The following is a 22,652-nucleotide window of genomic DNA, read 5'->3' on the forward strand; positions in this document are numbered from 1 at the left end:
ACAGGTTACAGAATGCCACCAGATGTGCATCGGAAACAGCTACTTGTGTTCCAGGGAACGATCAAAGCGAAGACTGTTTGAGACATTACTACTGTGGTGGAAAGTGTGCATGGTGACTGTTGTATTCAATCCCAATGCAATTTCTGTGTTTCATCAACACTCTGATAGTCCACAGATTACAGAATGCCACCAGATGTGCATCGGAAGCTACTACTGGTCTTCCAGGGAACGATCGAAGCGTAGAGTGTTTGAGACATTACTCCCGTGGAGGGAAGTGCGCATGGTGACTGTCGTATTCAATCCCGATGCAATTTCTGTTTTTCATCAACACTCTGATAGTCCACGGATTACAGAATGCCGCCAGATGTGCATTGGAAAGTATCACTGGTCTTCCAGAGAACGATCAAAGCGTAGACTGTATGACACACTACTAACATGGAGGAAAGTGCGCATGGTGACTGTTGTATTCAATACCGATGCAATTACTGTGTTTCATCAACACTCTGATAGTCCACAGATTACAGAATGCCTTCAGATGTGCATCGGAAACTTCTACTGGCCTTCCAGGGAACGAGCAAAGCGTAGACTGTTAGGGACATTACTCATATGGAGGAAAGTGCGCATGGTGACTGTTGTATTCAATCCCGATGCAATATCTGTGTTTTATCAACACTTTAAAGGTCTACAGATTACAGAATGCCTCCAGTTGTGCATCGGAACATACTACTGGTTTTCCAGGGAACGATCAAAGCGTAGACTGTTTGAGACATTACTCCTGTAGAGGAAGGTGCGCATGGTAACTGTTGTATTCAATCCCGATGCAATTCCTGTGTTTCATGACACTCTGATACTCTACAGATTACAGAATGGCTCCAGATGTGCATTGGAAACTACCACTGGTCTTCCAGGGAACGGTCAAAGCATAGACTGTTTGAGACATACCTCATGTGGAGGAAAGTGCGCATGGTGACTGTCATATTCAATCCCGATGCAATTTCTGTGTTTCATCAACACTCAGATAGTCCACGGATTACAGAATGCCACCAGAATTGCATCGGGAACTACTACTGGTCTGGCAGGGAACGATCAACGCGTGGACTGTTTCAGACATTACTCCCATGGAGGAAAGTGCGCATGGTGACTGTTGTATTCAATCCCGATGCAATTACTGTGTTTCATCAACACTCTGATAGTCCACAGATTACAGAATGCCTTCAGATGTGCATCGGAAACTACTACTGGTCTTCCAGGGAACGATCAGAGCGTAGACTGTTAGGGACATTACTCATATGGAGGAAAGTGCGCAAGGTGACTGATGTATTCAATCCCGATGCAATTTCTGTGTTTCATCATCACTCTGATACTCCACAGATTACAGAATGGCTCCAGATGTGCATCGGAAACTACTACTGGTCTTCCTGGGAACGATCCAATCGTAGAATGTTAGAAACATTACTCCCATGGAGGAAAGTGCGCATGGTGACTGTTGTAATCAATCCCAATGCAATTTCTGTGTTTCATCGACAATCACTTAGACCACAGATTTCAGAATGCCTCCAGATGTGCATCGGAAGCTACTACTGGTCTTCCAGGGAACGATCAAATTGTAGACTCTTTCGGACATTACTCCCATGTAGGAAAGAGCGAATTGTGACTGTTGTATTCACTGCCGGTGCAATTTCTGTGTTTCATCATCACATTGAAGGTCCACAGATTACAGAATGCCACCAGAGTTTCATCGGAAACTTCTACTGGTCTTCCAGGGAACGATCAAAGCGTAGACCGTTTGAGACATTACTTCCATGGAGGAGAGTACGGGTGGTGACTGTTGCATTCAATCCCGATGCAATTTCTGTGTTTCATCAACACTCTCATAGTCCACAAATTACACAATGCCACCAGATGTACATTCGGAACTACTACTGGTCTTCCAGGAACGATCAAAGCGTAGACTGTTTGAGACATTACTCCCGTGGAGGAAAGTGCGCATGGTGACTGTTGTATTCAATTCCGATGCAATTTCTGTGATTCATGAACACTCTGATAGTCCACAGATTACAGAATGCCTTCAGATGTGCATTGGAAACTACTACTGGTCTTCCAGGGAACGATCAAAGCGTAGACTGTTAGGGACATTACTCATATGGAGGAAAGTGCGCATGGTCACAGATGTATTCAATCCCGATGCAATTTCTGTGTTTCATCATCACTCTGATACTCCACAGATTACAGAATGGCTCTAGATGTGCATCGGAAACTACTACTGGTCTTCCTGGGAACGATCCAATCGTAGACTGTTAGAAACATTACTCCCATGGAGGAAAGTGCGCATGGTGACTGTTGTAATCAATCCCAATGCAATTTCTGTGTTTCATCAACAATCACTTGGACCACAGATTTCAGAATGCCTCCAGATGTGCATCGGAAACTACTACTGGTTTTCCAGGGAACGATCAAAGCGTAGACTGTTTGAGACATTACTCCTGTGGAGGAAAGTGCGCATGGTGACTGTTGTATTCAATCCCGATGCAATTTCTGTGTTTCATCAACACTCTGATAGTCCACAGATTACAGAATGCCACAAGATGTGCATCGGAAACTGCTACTGGTCTTCCAGGTAACGATCAAAGCGTAGACTGTTTGAGACATTACTCCCGTGGAAGAAAGTGCGCATGGTGACTGTTGTATTCACTGCCGGTGCCATTTCTGTGTTTCATCAACACATAGAAGGTCCACAGATTACAGAATGCCACCAGATTTTCATCGGAAACTACTACTGGTCTTCCAGGGAACGATCAAAGCGTAGACTGTTTGAGACATTACTTCCATGGAGGAAAGTGCGCATATTGACTGTTGTATTATATCCTGATGCAATTTCTGTGTTTCTTCAACACTCTGATAGTCCACAGATTACAGATTGCCTCCAGATTTGCATTGGAAACTACCACTGGTCTTCCAGAGAACGATCAAAGCGTAGACTGTATGAGACATTACTAACATGGAGGAAAGTGGGCATGGTGACTGTTGTATTCAATACCGATGCAATTGCTGTGTTTCATCAACACTCTGATAGTCCACAGATTACAGAATGCCTTCAGATGTGCATCGGAAACTACTACTGGTCTTTTAGGGAACGATCAAATTGTAGACTGTTTCAGACATTACTCCGATGTAGGAAAATGCGGATTGTGACTGTTGTATTCACTGCCGGTGCAATTTCTGTGTTTCATCAACACATTGAAGGTCCACAGATTACAGAATGCCACCAGATTTTCATCGGAAACTACTACTGGTCTTCCAGAGAACGATCAAAGCGTAGACTGTTAGGGACATTACTCATATGGAGGAAAGTGCGCATGGTGACTGTTGTATTCAATCCCGATGCAATATCTGTGTTTTATCAACACTTTGAAGGTCCACAGATTACAGAATGCCTCCAGATGTGCATCGGAACCTACTACTGGTTTTCCAGGGAACGAACAAAGCGTAGACTGTTTGAGACATTACTGCTGTGGAGGAAGGTGCACATGGTGACTGTTGTATTCAATCCCGATGCAATTCCTGTGTTTCATGACACTCTGATACTCCACAGATTACAGAATGGCTCCAGATGTGCATTTTAAACTACCACTGGTCTTCCAGGGAACGATCAAAGCGTAGACTGTTTGAGACATACCTCCCGTGGAGGAATGTGCGCATGGTGACTGTCGTATTCAATCCCGATGCAATTTCTGTGTTTCATCAACACTCTGATAGTCCACGGATTACAGAATGCCACCAGAATTGCATCGGAAACTACTACTGGTCTGGCAGGGAACGATCAACGCGTGGACTGTTTCAGACATTACTCCCATGGAGGAAAGTGCGCATGGTGACTGTTGTATTCAATCCCGATGCAATTACTGTGTTTCATCAACACTCTGATAGTCCACAGATTACAGAATGCCTTCAGATGTGCATCGAAAACTACTACTGGTCTTCCAGGGAACGATCAAATTGTAGACTGTTTCGGACATTACTCCCATGTAGATAAGTGCGGATTGTGACTGTTGTATTTACTGCCGGTTCAATTTTTGTGTTTCATCAACACAATGAAGTTCCACAGATTACAGAATGCCACCAGATTTTCATCGGAAACTACTACTGGTCTTCCAGGGAACGATCAAAGCGTAGACTGTTTGAGACATTACTCCCGTGGAGGAAAGTGGCTATGGTGACTGTTGTATTCAATTCCGATGCAATTTCTGTGATTCATGAACACTCTGATAGTCCACAGATTACAGAATGCCACCAGATGTGCATCGGAAACTACTACTGGTCTTCCAGGGAAAGATCAAAGCGTAGACTGTTTGAGACATTACTCCCATGGAGGAAAGTGAGGATGGTGACTGTTGTATTCACTCCCGATGCAATTTTTGTGTTTCATCAACACTCTGATAGTCCACAGATTACAGTTTTGTATCGGAAACTACTACTGGTCTTCCAGGGAATGATCAAAGCGTAGACTGTTTGAGACATTACTCCCATGGATGAAAGTGCGGATGGTGACTGTTGCATTTAATGCCGATGCAATTTCTGTGTTTCATCAACACTCTGATAGTCCACAAATTACACAATGCCACCAGATGTACATTCGGAACTACTACTGGTTTTCCAGGGAACGATCAATGCGTAGACTGTTTGAGACATTACTCCCGTGGAAGAAAGTGCGCATGGTGACTGTTGCATTGAATCCCGATGCAATTTCTGTGTTTCATCAACACTCTGATAGTCCACAAATTACACAATGCCACCAGATGTACATTCGGAACTACTACTGGTCTTCCAGGGAACGATCAAAGCGTAGACTGTTTGAGACATTACTCCCGTGGAAGAAAGTGCGCATGGTGACTGTTGTATTCAATCCCGATGCAATTGCTGTGTTTCGTCAACACTCTGATAGTCCACAGATTACAGATTGCCACCAGTTGTGCATCGGAAACCACTACTGGTCTTCCAGGGATCGATCAAATTGTAGACTGTTTCAGACATTACTGCCAAGTAGGAAAGGGCGGATTGTGACTGTTGTATTCACTCATAAGGCAATTTCTGTGTTTCATCAACACTTTGAAGGTCCACAGATTACAGAATGCCTCCAGATGTGTATCGGAAACTACTACTGATATTCCAGAGAACGATCAAATCGTATACTGATTGAGACATTACTCCCATGGAGGAAAGTGCGCATATTGACTGTTGTATTATATCCTGATGCAATTTCTGTGTTTCTTCAACACTCTGATAGTCCACAGATTACAGAATGCCACCAGATGTGCATCGGAAACTACTACTGGTCTTCCAGGGAACGATCAAAGCGTGGACTGTTTCAGACATTACTGTCCTGGAGGAAAGTGCGCATGTTGACTGTTGTATTCAATCCCGATGCAAATTCTGTGTTTCATCAACACTCTGATAGTCCAGAGATTACAGATTGCCTCCAGATTTGCATTGGAAACTACCACTGGTCTTCCAGAGAACGATCAAAGCGTAGACTGTATGAGACATTACTAACATGGAGGAAAGTGGGCATGGTGACTGTTGTATTCAATACCGATGCAATTGCTGTGTTTCATCAACACTCTGATAGTCCACAGATTACAGAATGCCTTCAGATGTGCATCGGAAATTTCTACTGGTCTTCCAGGGAACGATCAAAGTGTAGACTGTTAGGGACATTACTCATATGGAGGAAAGTGCGCATGGTGACTGTTGTATTCAATCCCGATGCAATTCCTGTGTTTCATGACACTCTGATACTCCACAGATTACAGAATGGCTCCAGATGTGCATTTTAAACTACCACTGGTCTTCCAGGGAACGATCAAAGCGTAGACTGTTTGAGACATACCTCCCGTGGAGGAATGTGCGCATGGTGACTGTCGTATTCAATCCCGATGCAATTTCTGTGTTTCATCAACACTCTGATAGTCCACGGATTACAGAATGCCACCAGAATTGCATCGGAAACTACTACTGGTCTGGCAGGGAACGATCAACGCGTGGACTGTTTCAGACATTACTCCCATGGAGGAAAGTGCGCATGGTGACTGTTGTATTCAATCCCGATGCAATTACTGTGTTTCATCAACACTCTGATAGTCCACAGATTACAGAATGCCTTCAGATGTGCATCGAAAACTACTACTGGTCTTCCAGGGAACGATCAAATTGTAGACTGTTTCGGACATTACTCCCATGTAGGAAAGTGCGGATTGTGACTGTTGTATTTACTGCTGGTGCAATTTTTGTGTTTCATCAACACAATGAAGGTCCACAGATTACAGAATGCCACCAGAATTTCATCGGAAACTACTACTGGTCTTCCAGGGAACGATCAAAGCGTAGACTGTTTCAGACATTACTCCCGTGGAGGAAAGTGGCTATGGTGACTGTTGTATTCAATGCCGATGCAATTTCTGTGATTCATGAACACTCTGATAGTCCACAGATTACAGAATGCCACCAGATGTGCATCGGAAACTACTACTGGTCTTCCAGGGAAAGATCAAAGCGTAGACTGTTTGAGACATTACTCCCATGGAGGAAAGTGAGGATGGTGACTGTTGTATTCACTCCCGATGCAATTTTTGTGTTTCATCAACACTCTGATAGTCCACAGATTACAGTTGTGTATCGGAAACTACTACTGGTCTTCCAGGGAATGATCAAAGCGTAGACTGTTTGAGACATTACTCCCATGGATGAAAGTGCGCATGGTGACTGTTGTATTCAATCCCGATGCAATTGCTGTGTTTCGTCAACACTCTGATAGTCCACAGATTACAAATTGTGACCAGTTGTGCATCGGAAACCACTACTGGTCTTCCAGGGATCGATCAAATTGTAGACTGTTTCAGACATTACTGCAAAGTAGGAAAGTGCGGATTGTGACTGTTGTATTCACTCCCGAGGCAATTTCTGTGTTTCATCAACACTGTGAAGGTCAACAGATTACAGAATGCCTCCAGATGTGTATCGGAAACTACTACTGATATTCCAGGGAACGATCAAATCGTAGACCTATTGAGACATTACTCCCATGGAGGAAAGTGCGCATGGTGACTGTTGTATTATAATCTGATGCAATTTCTGTGTTTCTTCAACACTCTGATAGTCCACAGATTACAGAATGCCACCAGATGTGCATCGGAAACTACTACTGGCCTTCCAGGGAACGATCAAAGCGTGGACTGTTTCAGACATTACTCCCATGGAGGAAAGTGCGCATGGTGACTGTTGTATTCAATCCCGATACAATTTCTGTGTTTCATCAACTCTCTGATAGTCCACAGATTACAGAATGCCACCAGATGTGCATCGGAAACCTCTACAGGTCATCAAGGGAACGATCAAAGCGTAGACTGTTTAAGATATTACTCCTGTGGAGGAAAGTGCGCGCGGTGACTGTTGTATTCAATACCGATGCAATTTCTGTGTTTCGTCAACACTCTGATAGTCCACTGATTACAGAATGCCACCAGATGTGCATCGGAAACAACTACTTGTGTTCCAGGGAACGATCAAAGCGAAGACTGTTTGAGACATTACTACTGTGGTGGAAAGTGTGCATGGTGACTGTTGTATGAAATCCCAATGCAATTTCTGTGTTTCATCAACACTCTGATAGTCCACAGATTACAGAATGCCACCAGATGTGCATCAGAATCTACTACTGGTCTTCCAGGAAACGATCGAAGCGTAGACTGTTTGAGACATTACTCCCGTGGAGGGAAGTGCGCATGGTGACTGCTGTATTAAATCCCGATGCAATTTCTGTGTTTCATCAACACTCTGATAGTCCACAGATTACAGAATGCCACCAGATGTGCATCTGAAACTACTACTGGTCTTCCAGGGAACGATCAAAGTGTGGACTGTTTCAGACATTACTCCCATGGAGGAAAGTGCGTATTGTGACTGTTGTATTCAATCCCGATGCAATTTCTGTGTTTCATCAACACTCTGATAGTCCACGGATTACAGAATGCCACCAGAATTGCATCGGAAACTACTACTGGTTCTCCAGGGAACGAACAAAGCGTAGACTGTATGAGACATTACTAACATGGAGGAAAGTGCGCATGGTGACTGTTGTATTCAATCCCGATGCAATATCTGTGTTTTATCAACACTTTGAAGGTCCACAGATTACAGAATGCCTCCAGATGTGCATCGGAACCTACTACTGGTTTTCCAGGGTACGAACAAAGCGTAGACTGTTTGAGACATTACTGCTGTGGAGGAAGGTGCACATGGTGACTGTTCTATTCAATCCCGATGCAATTCCTGTGTTTCATGACACTCTGATACTCCACAGATTACAGAATGGCTCCAGATGTGCATTTTAAACTACCACTGGTCTTCCAGGGAACGATCAAAGCGTAGACTGTTTGAGACATACCTCCCGTGGAGGAAAGTGCGCATGGTGACTGTCGTATTCAATCCCGATGCAATTTCTGTGTTTCATCAACACTCTGATAGTCCACGGATTACAGAATGCCACCAGAATTGCATCGGAAACTACTACTGGTCTAGCAGGGAACGATCAACGCGTGGACTGTTTCAGACATTACTCCCATGGAGGAAAGTGCGCATGGTGACTGTTGTATTCAATCCCGATGCAATTACTGTGTTTCATCAACACTCTGATAGTCCACAGATTACAGAATGCCTTCAGATGTGCATCGGAAACTACTACTGGTCTTCCAGGGAACGATCAAATTGTAGACTGTTTCGGACATTACTCCCATGTAGGAAAGTGCGGATTGTGACTGTTGTATTTACTGCCGGTGCCATTTTAGTGTTTCATCAACACAATGAAGGTCCACAGATTACAGAATGCCACCAGATTTTCATCGGAAACTACTACTGGTCTTCCAGGGAACGATCAAAGCGTAGACTGTTTGAGACATTACTCCCGTGGAGGAAAGTGACTATGGTGACTGTTGTATTCAATTCCGATGCAATTTCTGTGATTCATCAACACTCTGATAGTCCACAGATTACAGAATGCCACCAGATGTGCATCAGAAACTACTACTGGTCTTCCAGGGAAAGATCAAAGCGTAGACTGTTTGAGACATTACTCCCATGGAGGAAAGTGAGGATGGTGACTGTTGTATTCACTCCCGATGCAATTTTTGTGTTTGATCAACACTCTGATAGTCCACAGATTACAAATTGTGACCAGTTGTGCATCGGAAACCACTACTGGTCTTCCAGGGATCGATCGAATTGTAGACTGTTTCAGACATTACTGCAAAGTGGGAAAGTACGGATTGTGACTGTTGTATTCACTCCCGAGGCAATTTCTGTGTTTCATCAACACTGTGAAGGTCAACAGATTACAGAATGCCTCCAGATGTGTATCGGAAACTACTACTGATATTCCAGGGAACGATCAAATCGTAGACCTATTGAGACATTACTCCCATGGAGGAAAGTGCGCATGGTGACTGTTGTATTATAATCTGATGCAATTTCTGTGTTTCTCCAACACTCTGATAGTCCACAGATTACAGAATGCCTTCAGATGTGCATCGGAAACTACTACTGGTCTTCCAGGGAACGATCAAAGCGTGGACTGTTTCAGACATTACTCTCCTGGAGGAAAGTGCGCATGTTGACTGTTGTATTCAATCCCGATGCAATTTCTGTGTTTCATCAACACTCTGATAGTCCACAGATTACCGAATGCCACCAGATGTGCATCGGAAACTACTACTGGTCTTCCAGGGAACGATCAAAGCGTAGACAGTTTGAGACATACCACCCATGGAAGAAAGTGCTCATGGTGACTGTCGTATTCAATCCCGATGCAATTTCTGTGTTTCATCAACACTCTGATAGTCCACGGATTACAGAATGCCACCAGAATTGCATCGGAAACTACTACTGGCCTTCCAGGGAACTATCAAAGCGTGGACTGTTTCAGACATTACTCCCATGGAGGAAAGTGCGCATGGTGACTGTTGTATTCAATCCCGATACAATTTCTGTGTTTCATCAACTCTCTGATAGTCCACAGATTACAGAATGCCACCAGATGTGCATCGGAAACTGCTACTGGTCTTCCAGGGAACGATCAAAGCGTAGACAGTTTGAGACATACCTCCCGTGGAGGAAAGTGCGCATGGTGACTGTTGTATTCAATCCCGATGCAATTTCTGTGTTTCATCAACTCTCTGATAGCCCACAGATTACATAATGCCACCAGATGTGCATCGGAAACTACTACTGGTCTTCCAGGGAACGATCAAATTGTAGACTGTTTCAGACATTATTCCCATGTAGGAAAGTGCGGATTGTGACAGTTGTATTCACTGCCGGTGCAATTTCTGTGTTTCATCAACACATTGAAGGTCAACAGATTACAGAATGCCACCAGATTTTCATCGGAAACTACTACTGGTCTTCCAGGGAACGATCAAAGCGTAGACTGTTTGAGACATTACTTCCATGGAGGAAAGTGCGGATGGTGACTGTTGCATTCAATCCCGATGCAATTTCTGTGTTTCATCAACACTCTGATAGTCCACAGATTACAGAATGCCACCAGATGTGCATCGGAAACAACTACTTGTGTTCCAGGGAACGATGAAAGCGAAGACTGTTTAAGACATTACTACTGTGGTGGAAAGTGTGCATGGTGACTGTTGTATTCAATCCCAATGCAATTTCTGTGTTTCATCAACACTCTGATAGTCCACAGATTACAGAAAGCCACCAGATGTGCATCGGAAACTACTACTGGTCTTCCAGGGAACGATCGAAGCGTAGACTGTTTGAGACATTACTCCCGTGGAGGGAAGTGCGCATGGTGACTGTTGTATTCAATCCCGATGCAATTTCTGTGTTTCATCAACACTCTGATAGTCCACAGATTACAGAATGCCACCAGATGTGCATCGGAAACTACTACTGGTCTGGCAGGGAACGATCAACGCGTGGACTGTTTCAGAAATTACTCCCATGGAGGAAAGTGCGCATGGTGACTGTTGTATTCAATCCCGATTCAATTACTGTGTTTCATCAACACTCTGATAGTCCACAGATTACAGAATGCCTTCAGATGTGCATCGGAAACTACTACTGGTCTTCCAGGGAACGATCAAAGCGTAGACTGTTAGGGACATTACTCATATTTAGGAAAGTGCGCATGGTGACTGATGTATTCAATCCCGATGCAATATCTGTGTTTCATCATCACTCCGATACTCCACAGATTACAGAATGGCTCCAGATGTGCATCGGAAACTACTACAGGTCTTCCTGGGAACGATCCAAGCGTAGACTGTTTGAGAAATTACTCCTGTGGAGGAAAGTGCGCATGGTGACTTTTGTATTCAATCCCGATGCAATTTCTGTGTTTCATCAACACTCTGATAGCCCACAGATTACATAATGCCACCAGATGTGCATCGGAAACTACTACTGGTCTTCCAGGGAACGATCAAATTGTAGACTGTTTCAGACATTACTCCCATGTAGGAAAGTGCGGATTGTGACTGTTGTATTCACTGCCGGTGCAAATTCTGCGTTTCATCAACACATTGAAGGTCCACAGATTACAGAATGCCACCAGATTCTCATCGGAAACTACTACTGGTCTTCCAGGGAACGATCAAAGCGTAGACTGTTTGAGACATTACTTCCATGGAGGAAAGTGCGGATGGTGACTGTTGCATTCAATCCCGATGCAATTTCTGTGTTTCATCAACACTCTGATAGTCCACAAATTACACAATGCCACCAGATGTACATTCGGAACTACTACTGGTCTTCCAGGGAACGATCAAAGCGTAGACTGTTTGAGACATTACTCCCGTGGAGGAAAGTGCGCATGGTGACTGTTGTATTCAATTCCGATGCAATTTCTGTGATTCATGAACACTCTGATAGTCCACAGATTACAGAATGCCACCAGATGTGCATCGGAAACTACTACTGGTCTTCCAGGGAACGATCAATGCGTAGACTGTTTGAGACATTACTCCCATGGAGGAAAGTGAGGATGGTGACTGTTGTATTCACTCCCGATGCAATTTCTGTGTTTCATCAACACTCTGATAGTCCACAGATTACAGTTGTGCATCGGAAACCACTACTGGTCTTCCAGGGATCGATCATATTGTAGACTGTTTCAGACATAACTGTCAAGTAGGAAAGTGCGGATTGTGACTGTTGTATTCACTCCCGAGGCAATTTCTGTGTTTCATCAACACTTTGAAGGTCCACAGATTACAGAATGCCTCCAGATGTGTATCGGAAACTACTACTGATATTCCAGGGAAAGGATCAAATCGTAGACTGATTGAGACATTACTCCCATGGAGGAAAGTGCGCATGGTGACTGTCGTATTCAATCCCGATGCAATTTCTGTGTTTCATCAACACTCTGATAGTCATCAGATTACAGATTGCCTCCAGATGTGCATCGGAAACTACCACTGGTCTTCCAGAGAACGATCAAAGCGTAGACTGTATGAGAAATTACTAACATTGGGGAAACTGCGCATGGTGACTGTTGTATTCAATACCGATGCAATTACTGTGTTTCATCAACACTCTGATAGTCCACAGATTACAGAATGCCTTCAGATGTGCATCGGAAACTTCTACTGGTCTTCCAGGGAACGATCAAAGCGTAGACTGTTAGGGACATTACTCATATGGAGGAAAGTGCGCATGGTGACTGTTGTATTCAATCCCGATGCAATATCTGTGTTTTATCAACACTTTGAAGGTCCACAGATTACAGAATGCCTCCAGATGTGCATCGGAACCTACTACTGGTTTTCCAGGGAACGATCACAGCGTAGACTGTTTGAGACATTACTCCTGTGGAGGAAAGTGCGCATGGTGACTTTTGTATTCAATCCCGATGCAATTTCTGTGTTTCATCAATACTCTGATAGTGCACAGATTACAGATTGCCACCAGATGTGCATCGGAAACTGCTACTGGTCTTCCAGGGAACGATCAAAGCGTAGACAGTTTGAGACATACCTCCCGTGGAGGAAAGTGCGCATGGTGACTGTTGTATTCAATCCCGATGCAATTTCTGTGTTTTATCAACTCTCTGATAGCCCACAAATTACATAATGGCACCAGATGTGCATCGGAAACTAATACAGGTCTTCCAGGGAACGATCAAATTGTAGACTGTTTCAGACATTACTCCCATGTAGGAAAGTGCGGATTGTGACTGTTGTATTCACTGCCGGTGCAATTTCTGTGTTTCATCAACACATTGAAGGTCCACAGATTACAGAATGCCACCAGATTTTCATCGGAAACTACTACTGGTCTTCCAGGGAACGATCAAAGCGTAGACTGTTTGAGACATTACTTCCATGGAGGAAAGTGCGGATGGTGACTGTTGCATTCAATCCCGATGCAATTTCTGTGTTTCATCAACACTCTGATAGTCCACAGATTACAGAATGCCACCAGATGTGCATCGGAAACAACTACTTGTGTTCCAGGGAACGATGAAAGCGAAGACTGTTTGAGACATTACTATTGTGGTGGAAAGTGTGCATGGTGACTGTTGTATTCAATCCCAATGCAATTTCTGTGTTTCATCAACACTCTGATAGTCCACGGATTACAGAATGCCACCACAATTGCATCGGAAACTACTACTGGTCTGGCAGGGAACGATCAACGCGTGGACTGTTTCTGACATTACTCCCATGGAGGAAAGTGCGCATGGTCACTGTTGTATTCTATCCCGATTCAATTACTGTGTTTCATCAACACTCTGATAGTCCACAGATTACAGAATGCCTTCAGATGTGCATCGGAAACTACTACTCATCTTCCAGGTAACGATCAAAGGGTGGACTGTTTCAGACATTACTCCCATGGAGGAAAGTGCGTATTGTGACTGTTGTATTCAATCCCGATGCAATTTCTGTGTTTCATCAACACTCTGATAGTCCACAGATTACAGTTTGCCTCCAGATGTGCATTGGAAACTACCACTAGTCTTCCAGAGAACGATCATAGCGTAGACTGTATGAGACTTTACTAACATGGAGGAAAGTGCGCATGGTGATTGTTGTATTCAATACCGATGCAATTACTGTGTTTCATCAACACTCTGATAGTCCACAGATTACAGAATGCCTTCAGATGTGCATCAGAAACTTCTACTGGTCTTCCAGGGAACGATCAAAGCGTAGACTGTTAGGGACATTACTCATATGGAGGAAAGTGCGCATGGTGACTGTTGTATTCAATCCCGATGCAATATCTGTGTTTTATCAACACTTTGAAGTTCCACAGATTACAGAATGCCTCCAGATGTGCATCGGAACCTACTACTGGTTATCCAGGGAACGATCAAAGCGTAGACTGTTTGAGAAATTTCTGCTGTGGAGGAAGGTGCGCATGGTGACTGTTGTATTCAATCCCGTTGCAATTCCTGTGTTTCATGACACTCTGATACTCCACAGATTACAGAATGGCTCCAGATGTGCATTGGAAACTACCACTGGTCTTCCAGGGAACGATCAAAGCGTAGACTGTTTGAGACATACCTCCCGTGGAGGAAAGTGCGCATGGTGACTGTCGTATTCAATCCCGATGCAATTTCTGTGTTTCATCAACACTCTGATAGTCCACGGATTACAGAATGCCACCACAATTGCATCGGAATCTACTACTGGTCTGGCAGGGAACGATCAACGCGTGGACTGTTTCTGACATTACTCCCATGGAGGAAAGTGCGCATGGTCACTGTTGTATTCTATCCCGATTCAATTACTGTGTTTCATCAACACTCTGATAGTCCACAGATTACAGAATGCCTTCAGATGTGCATCGGAAACTACTACTTTTCTTCCAGGGAACGATCAAAGCGTAGACTCTTAGGGACATTACTCATATGGAGGAAAGTGCGCATGGTGACTGATGTATTCAATCCCGATGCAATATCTGTGTTTCATCATCACTCTGATACTCCACAGATTACAGAATGGCTCCAGATGTGCATCGGAAACTACTACAGGTCTTCCTGGGAACGATCCAAGCGTAGACTGTTAGAAACATTACTCCCATGGAGGAAAGTGCGCATGGTGACTGTTGTAATCAATCCCAATGCAATTTCTGTGTTTCATCAACAATCACTAAGACCACAGATTTCAGAATGCCTCCAGATGTGCATCGGAAACTACTACTGGTTTTCCTGGGAACGATCAAAGCGTAGACTGTTTGAGAAATTACTCCTGTGGAGGAAAGTGCGCATGGTGACTGTTGTATTCAATCCCGATGCAATTTCTGTGTTTCATCAACACTCTGATAGTCCACAGATTACAGAATGCCACCAGATGTGCATCGGAAACTGCTACTGGTCTTCCAGGGAACGATCAAAGCGTAGACAGTTTGAGACATACCTCCCGTGGAGGAAAGTGCGCATGGTGACTGTTGTATTCACTGCCGGTGCAATTTCTGTGTTTCATCAACTCTCTGATAGCCCACAGATTACATAATGCCACCAGATGTACATTCGGAACTACTACTGGTCTTCCAGGGAACGATCAAAGCGTAGACTGTTTGAGACATTACTCCCGTGGAGGAAAGTGCGCATGGTGACTGTTGTATTCAATTCCGATGCAATTTCTGTGATATATGAACACTCTGATAGTCCACAGATTACAGAATGCCACCATATGTGCATCGGAAACTACTACTGGTCTTCCAGGGAACGATCAATGCGTACACTGTTTGAGACATTACTCCCATGGAGGAAAGTGAGGGTGGCGACTGTTGTATTCACTCCCGATGCAATTTCTGTGTTTCATCAACACTCTGATAGTCCACAGATTACAGTTGTGCATCGGAAACTACTACTGGTTTTCCAGGGAACGATCAAAGCGTAGACTGTTTGAGAAATTACTCCTGTGGAGGAAAGTGCGCATGGTGACTGTTGTATTCAATCCCGATGCAATTTCTGTGTTTCATCAACTCTCTGATAGCCCACAGATTACATAATGCCACCAGATGTGCATCGGAAACTACTACTGGTCTTCCAGGGAACGATCAAATTGTAGACTGTTTCAGACATTACTCCCATGTAGGAAAGTGCGGATTGTGACTGTTGTATTCACTGCCGGTGCAATTTCTGTGTTTCATCAACACATTGAAGGTCCACAGATTACAGAATGCCACCAGATTTTCATCGGAAACTACTACTGGTCTTCCAGGGAACGATCAAAGCGTAGACTGTTTGAGACATTACTTCCATGGAGGAAAGTGCGGATGGTGACTGTTGCATTCAATCCCGATGCAATTTCTGTGTTTCATCAACACTCTGATAGTCCACAAATTACACAATGCCACCAGATGTACATTCGGAACTACTACTGGTCTTCCAGGGAACGATCAAAGCGTAGACTGTTTGAGACATTACTCCCGTGGAGGAAAGTGCGCATGGTGACTGTTGTATTCAATTCCGATGCAATTTCTGTGATGCATGAACACTCTGATAGTCCACAGATTACAGAATGCCACCATATGTGCATCGGAAACTACTACTGGTCTTCCAGGGAACGATCAATGCGTACACTGTTTGAGACATTACTCCCATGGAGGAAAGTGAGGATGGTGACTGTTGTATTCAATCCAGATGCAATTTCTGTGTTTCATCAACACTCAGATAGGCCACAGATTACAGTTGTGCATCGGAAACTACTACTGGTCTTCCAGGGAATGATCAAAGCGTAGACTGTTTGAGACATTACTCCCATGGATGAAAGTGCGCATGGTGACTGTTGTATTCAATCCCGATGCAATTGCTGTGTTCGTCAACACTCTGATAGTCCACAGATTACAGATTGCCACCTGTTGTGCATCGGAAACCACTACTGGTCTTCCAGGGATCGATCAAATTGTAGACTGTTTCAGACATAACTGTCAAGTAGGAAAGTGCGGATTGTGACTGTTGTATTCACTCCCAAAGCAATTTCTGTGTTTCATCAACACTTTGAAGGTCCACAGATTACAGAATGCCTCCAGATGTGTATCGGAAACTACTACTGATATTCCAGGGAACGATCAAATCGTAGACTGATTGAGACATTACTCCCATGGAGGAAAGTGCGCATGGTGACTCTCGTATTCAATCCCGATGCAATTTCTGTGTTTCATCAACACTCTGATAGTCCACGGATTACAGAATGCCACCAGAATTGCATCGGAAACTACTACTGGTCTTCCAGGGAACGATCAAAGCGTGGACTGTTTCAGACATTACTCCCATGGAGGAAAGTGCGCATGGTGACTGTTGTATTCAATCCCGATGCAATTTCTGTGTTTCTTCAACACTCTGATAGTCCACAGATTACAGAATGCCACCAGATGTGCATCGGAAACTACTAGTTTTCTTCCAGGGAACGATCAAAGCGTAGACTGTTAGGGACATTACTCATATGGAGGAAAGTGCGCATGGTGACTGATGTATTCAATCCCGATGCAATATCTGTGTTTCATCATCACTCTGATACTCCACAGATTACAGAATGGCTCCAGATGTGCATCGGAAACTACTACAGGTCTTCCTAGGAACGATCCAAGCGTAGACTGTTAGAAACATTACTCCCATGGAGGAAAGTGCGCATGGTGACTGTTGTAATCAATCCCAATGCAATTTCTGTGTTTCATCAACAATCACTTAGACCACAGATTTCAGAATGCCTCCAGATGTGCATCGGAAACTACTACTGGTTTTCCAGGGAACGATCAATGCGTGGACTGTTTGAGAAATTACTCCTGTGGAGGAAAGTGCGCATGGTGACTGTTGTATTCAATCCCGATGCAATTTCTGTGTTTCATCAACACTCTGATAGTCCACAGATTACAGAATGCCACCAGATGTGCATCGGAAACTGCTACTGGTCTTCCAGGGAACGATCAAAGCGTAGACAGTTTGAGACATACCTCCCGTGGAGGAAAGTGCGCATGGTGACTGTTGTATTCACTGCCGGTGCAATTTCTGTGTTTCATCAACTCTCTGATAGCCCACAGATTACATAATGCCACTAGATGTACATTCGGAACTACTACTGGTCTCCCAGGGAACGATCAAAGCGTAGACTGTTTGAGACATTACTCCCGTGGAGGAAAGTGCGCATGGTGACTGTTGTATTCAATTCCGATGCAATTTCTGTGATTCATGAACACTCTGATAGTCCAATGATTACAGAATGCCACCATATGTGCATCGGAAACTACTACTGGTCTTCCAGGGAACGATCAATGCGTACACTGTTTGAGACATTACTCCCATGGAGGAAAGTGAGGATGGTGACTGCTGTATTCACTCCCGATGCAATTTCTGTGTTTCATCAACACTCTGATAGTCCACAGATTACAGTTGTGCATCGGAAACTACTACTGGTTTTCCAGGGAACGATCAAAGCGTAGACTGTTTGAGAAATTACTCTTGTGGAGGAAAGTGCGCATGGTGACTGTTGTATTCAGTCCCGATGCAATTTCTGTGATTCATCAACTCTCTGATAGCCCACAGATTACATGATGCCACCAGATGTGCATCGGAAACTACCACTGGTCGTCCAGGGAACGATCAAATTGTAGACTGTTTCAGACATTACTCCCATGTAGGAAAGTGCGGATTGTGACTGTTGTATTCACTGCCGGTGCAATTTCTGTGTTTCATCAACACATTGAAGGTCCACAGATTACAGAATGCCACCAGATTTTCATCGGAAACTACTACTGGTCTTCCAGGGAACGATCAAAGCGTAGACTGTTTGAGACATTACTTCCATGGAGGAAAGTGCGGATGGTGACTGTTGCATTCAATCCCGATGCAATTTCTGTGTTTCATCAACACTCTGATAGTCCACAAATTACACAATGCCACCAGATGTACATTCGGAACTACTACTGTTCTTCCAGGGAACGATCAAAGCGTAGCCTGTTTGAGACAATACTCCCGTGGAGGAAAGTGCGCATGGTGACTGTTGTATTCAATTCCGTTGCAATTTCTGTGATTCATGAACACTCTGATAGTCCACAGATTACAGAATGCCACCATATGTGCATCGGAAACTACTACTGGTCTTCCAGGAAACGATCAATGCGTACACTGTTTGAGACATTACTCCCAAGGAGGAAAGTGAGGATGGTGACTGTTGTATTCACTCCCGATGCAATTTCTGTGTTTCATCAACACTCTGATAGTCCACAGATTACAGTTGTGCATCGGTAACTACTACTGGTCTTCCAGGGAATGATCAAAGCGTAGACTGTTTGAGACATTACTCCCATGGATGAAAGTGCGCATGGTGACTGTTGTATTCAATCCCGATGCAATTGCTGTGTTTCGTCAACACTCTGATAGTCCACAGATTACAGATTGCCACCTGTTGTGCATCGGAAACCACTACTGGTATTCCAGGGATCGATCAAATTGTAGACTGTTTCAGACATAACTGTCAAGTAGGAAAGTGCGGATTGTGACTGTTGTATTCACTCCCGAGGCAATTTCTGTGTTTCATCAACACTTTGAAGGTCCACAGATTACAGAATGCCTCCAGATGTGTATCGGAAACTACTACTGATATTCCAGGGAACGATCAAATCGTAGACTGATTGAGACATTACTCCCATGGAGGAACATGCGCATGGTGACTGTCGTATTCAATCCCGATGCAATTTCTGTGTTTCATCAACACTCTGATAGTCCACGGATTACAGAATGCCACCAGAATTGCATCGGACACTACTACTGGTCTTCCAGGGAACGATCAAAGCGTGGACTGTTTCAGACATTACTCCCATGGAGGAAAGTGCGCATGGTTACTGTTGTATTCAATCCCGATGCAATTTCAGTGTTTCATCAACAATCAGTTAGTCCACAGATTACAGAATGCCACCAGATGTGCATCGAAAACTACTACTGGTCTTCCAGGTAACGATCAAAGCGTGGACTGTTTCAGACATTACTCTCCTGGAGGAAAGTGCGCATGTTGACTGTTGTATTCAATCCCGATGCAATTTCTGTGTTTCATCAACACTCTGATAGGCCACAGATTACAGAATGGCACCAGATGTGCATCGGAAACTACTACTGGTCTTCCAGGGAACGATCAAAGCGTAGACAGTTTGAGACATACCTCCCATGGAGGAAAGTGCGCATGGTGACTGTCGTAATCAATCCCGATGCAATTTCTGTGTTTCATCAACACTCTGATAGTCCACGGATTACAGAATGCCACCAGAATTGCATCGGAAACTACTACTGGTCTTCCAGGGAACGATCAAAGCGTGGACTCTTTCAGACATTACTCCCATGGAGGAAAGTGCGCATGGTGACTGTTGTATTCAATCCCGATGCAATTTCTGTGTTTCATCAACTCACTGATAGTCCACAGATTGCAGAATGCCACCAGATGTGCATCGCAAACTACTACTGGTCATCGAGGGAACGATCAAAGCGTAGACTGTTTAAGATATTACTCCTGTGGAGGAAAGTGCGTGCGGTGACTGTTGTATTCAATACCGATGCAATTTCTGTGTTTCATCAACACTCTGATAGTCCACAGATTACAGAATGCCACCAGATGTGCATCGGAAACAACTACTTGTGTTCCAGGGAACGATCAAAGCGAAGACTGTTTGAGACATTACTACTGTGGTGAAAAGTGTGCATGGTGACTGTTGTATTCAATCCCAATGCAATTTCTGTGTTTCATCAACACTCTGATAGTCCACAGATTACAGAATGCCACCAGATGTAAATCGGAAACTACTACTGGTCTTCCAGGGAACGATCGAAGCGTAGACTGTTTGAGACATTACTCCCGTGGAGGGAAGTGCGCATGGTGACTGTTGTATTCAATCCCGATGCAATTTCTGTGTTTCATCAACACTCTGATAGTCCACAGATTACAGAATGCCACCAGATGTGCATCGGAAACTACTACTGGTCTTCCAGGGAGCGATCAAAGTGTGGACTGTTTCAGACATTACTCCCATGGAGGAAAGTGCGTATTGTGACTGTTGTATTATATCCCGATGCAATTTCTGTGTTTCATCAACACTCTGATTGTCCACAGATTACAGAATGCCACCAGATTTTCATCGGAAACTACTACTGGTCTTCCAGGGAACGATCAAAACGTAGACTGTTTGAGACATTACTTCCAGGGAGGAAAGTGCGGATGGTGACTGTTGCATTCAATCCCGATGCAATTTCTGTGTTTCATCAACACTCTGATAGTCCACAAATTACACAATGCCACCAGATGTACATTCGGAACTACTACTGGTCTTCCAGGGAACGATCCAAGCGTAGACTGTTAGAGACATTACTCCCATGGAGGAAAGTGCGCATGGTGACTGTTGTATTCAATCCCGATGCAATTTCTGTGTTTCGTCAACACTCTGATAGTCCACAGACTACAGAATGCCTCCAGATGTGCATCGGAAACTACCACTGGTCTTCCAGGGAATGATCATAGCGTAAACTGTTTGAGACATTACTCCCATGGAGGAAAGTGTGCATGGTGACTGTTGTATACAATCCGGATGCAATTTCTGTGTTTCATCAATTCTCTGATAGCCCACAGATTACAGAATGCCTTCAGATGTGCATCGGAAACTTCTACTGGTCATCCAGGGAACGATCAAAGCGTAGACTGTTAGGGACATTACTCATATGGAGGAAAGTGCGCATGGTGACTGTTGTATTCAATCCCGATGCAATATCTGTGTTTCATCAACACTCTGATAGTCCACGGATTACAGAATGCCTCCAGATGTGCATCGGAAACCACTACTGGTCTGGCAGGGAACGATCAACGCGTGGACTGTTTCAGACATTACTCCCATGGAGGAAAGTGCGCATGGTGACTGTTGTATTCAATCCCGATGCAATTTCTGTGTTTCATCAACACTCTGATAGTCCACAGATTACAGAATGCCTTCAGATGTGCAACGGAAACTACTACTGGTCTTCCAGGGAACGATCAAAGCGTAGACAGTTAGGGACATTACTCATATGGAGGAAAGTGCGCATGGTGACTGTTGTATTCAATCCCGATGCAATATCTGTGTTTCTTCAACACTGTGAAGGTCCACAGATTACAGAATGCCTCCAGATGTGCATCGGAATCTACTACTGGTTTTCCAGGGAACGATCCAAGCGTAGACAGTTAGAGACATTCCTCCCATGGAGGAAAGTGCGAATGGTGACTGTTGTATTCAATCCCGATGCAATTTCTGTGTTTCGTCAACACTCTGATAGTCCACAGATTACAGAATGCCTCCAGAAGTGCATCAGAAACTACCACTGGTCTTCCAGGGAATGATCAAAGCGTAGACTGTTTGAGACTTTACTAACATGGAGGCAAGTGGGAATGGTGACTGTTGTATTCAAACCCGATGCAACTTCTGTGTTTCGTCAACACTCTGATAGTCCACAGATTACAGAAAGACACCAGATGTGCATCGGAAACAACTACTGGTGTTCCAGGGAACGATCAAAGCGTAGACTGTTTGAGACATTACTCCCATGGAAGAAAGTGTGCATGGTGACTGTTGTATTCAATCCTGATGCAATTTCTGTGTTTCATCAACTCTCT

The sequence above is a fragment of the Schistocerca gregaria genome, chromosome 9 (assembly GCF_023897955.1).
Source record: "Schistocerca gregaria isolate iqSchGreg1 chromosome 9, iqSchGreg1.2, whole genome shotgun sequence".
Classification (NCBI taxonomy): Eukaryota; Metazoa; Arthropoda; class Insecta; order Orthoptera; family Acrididae; genus Schistocerca; species Schistocerca gregaria.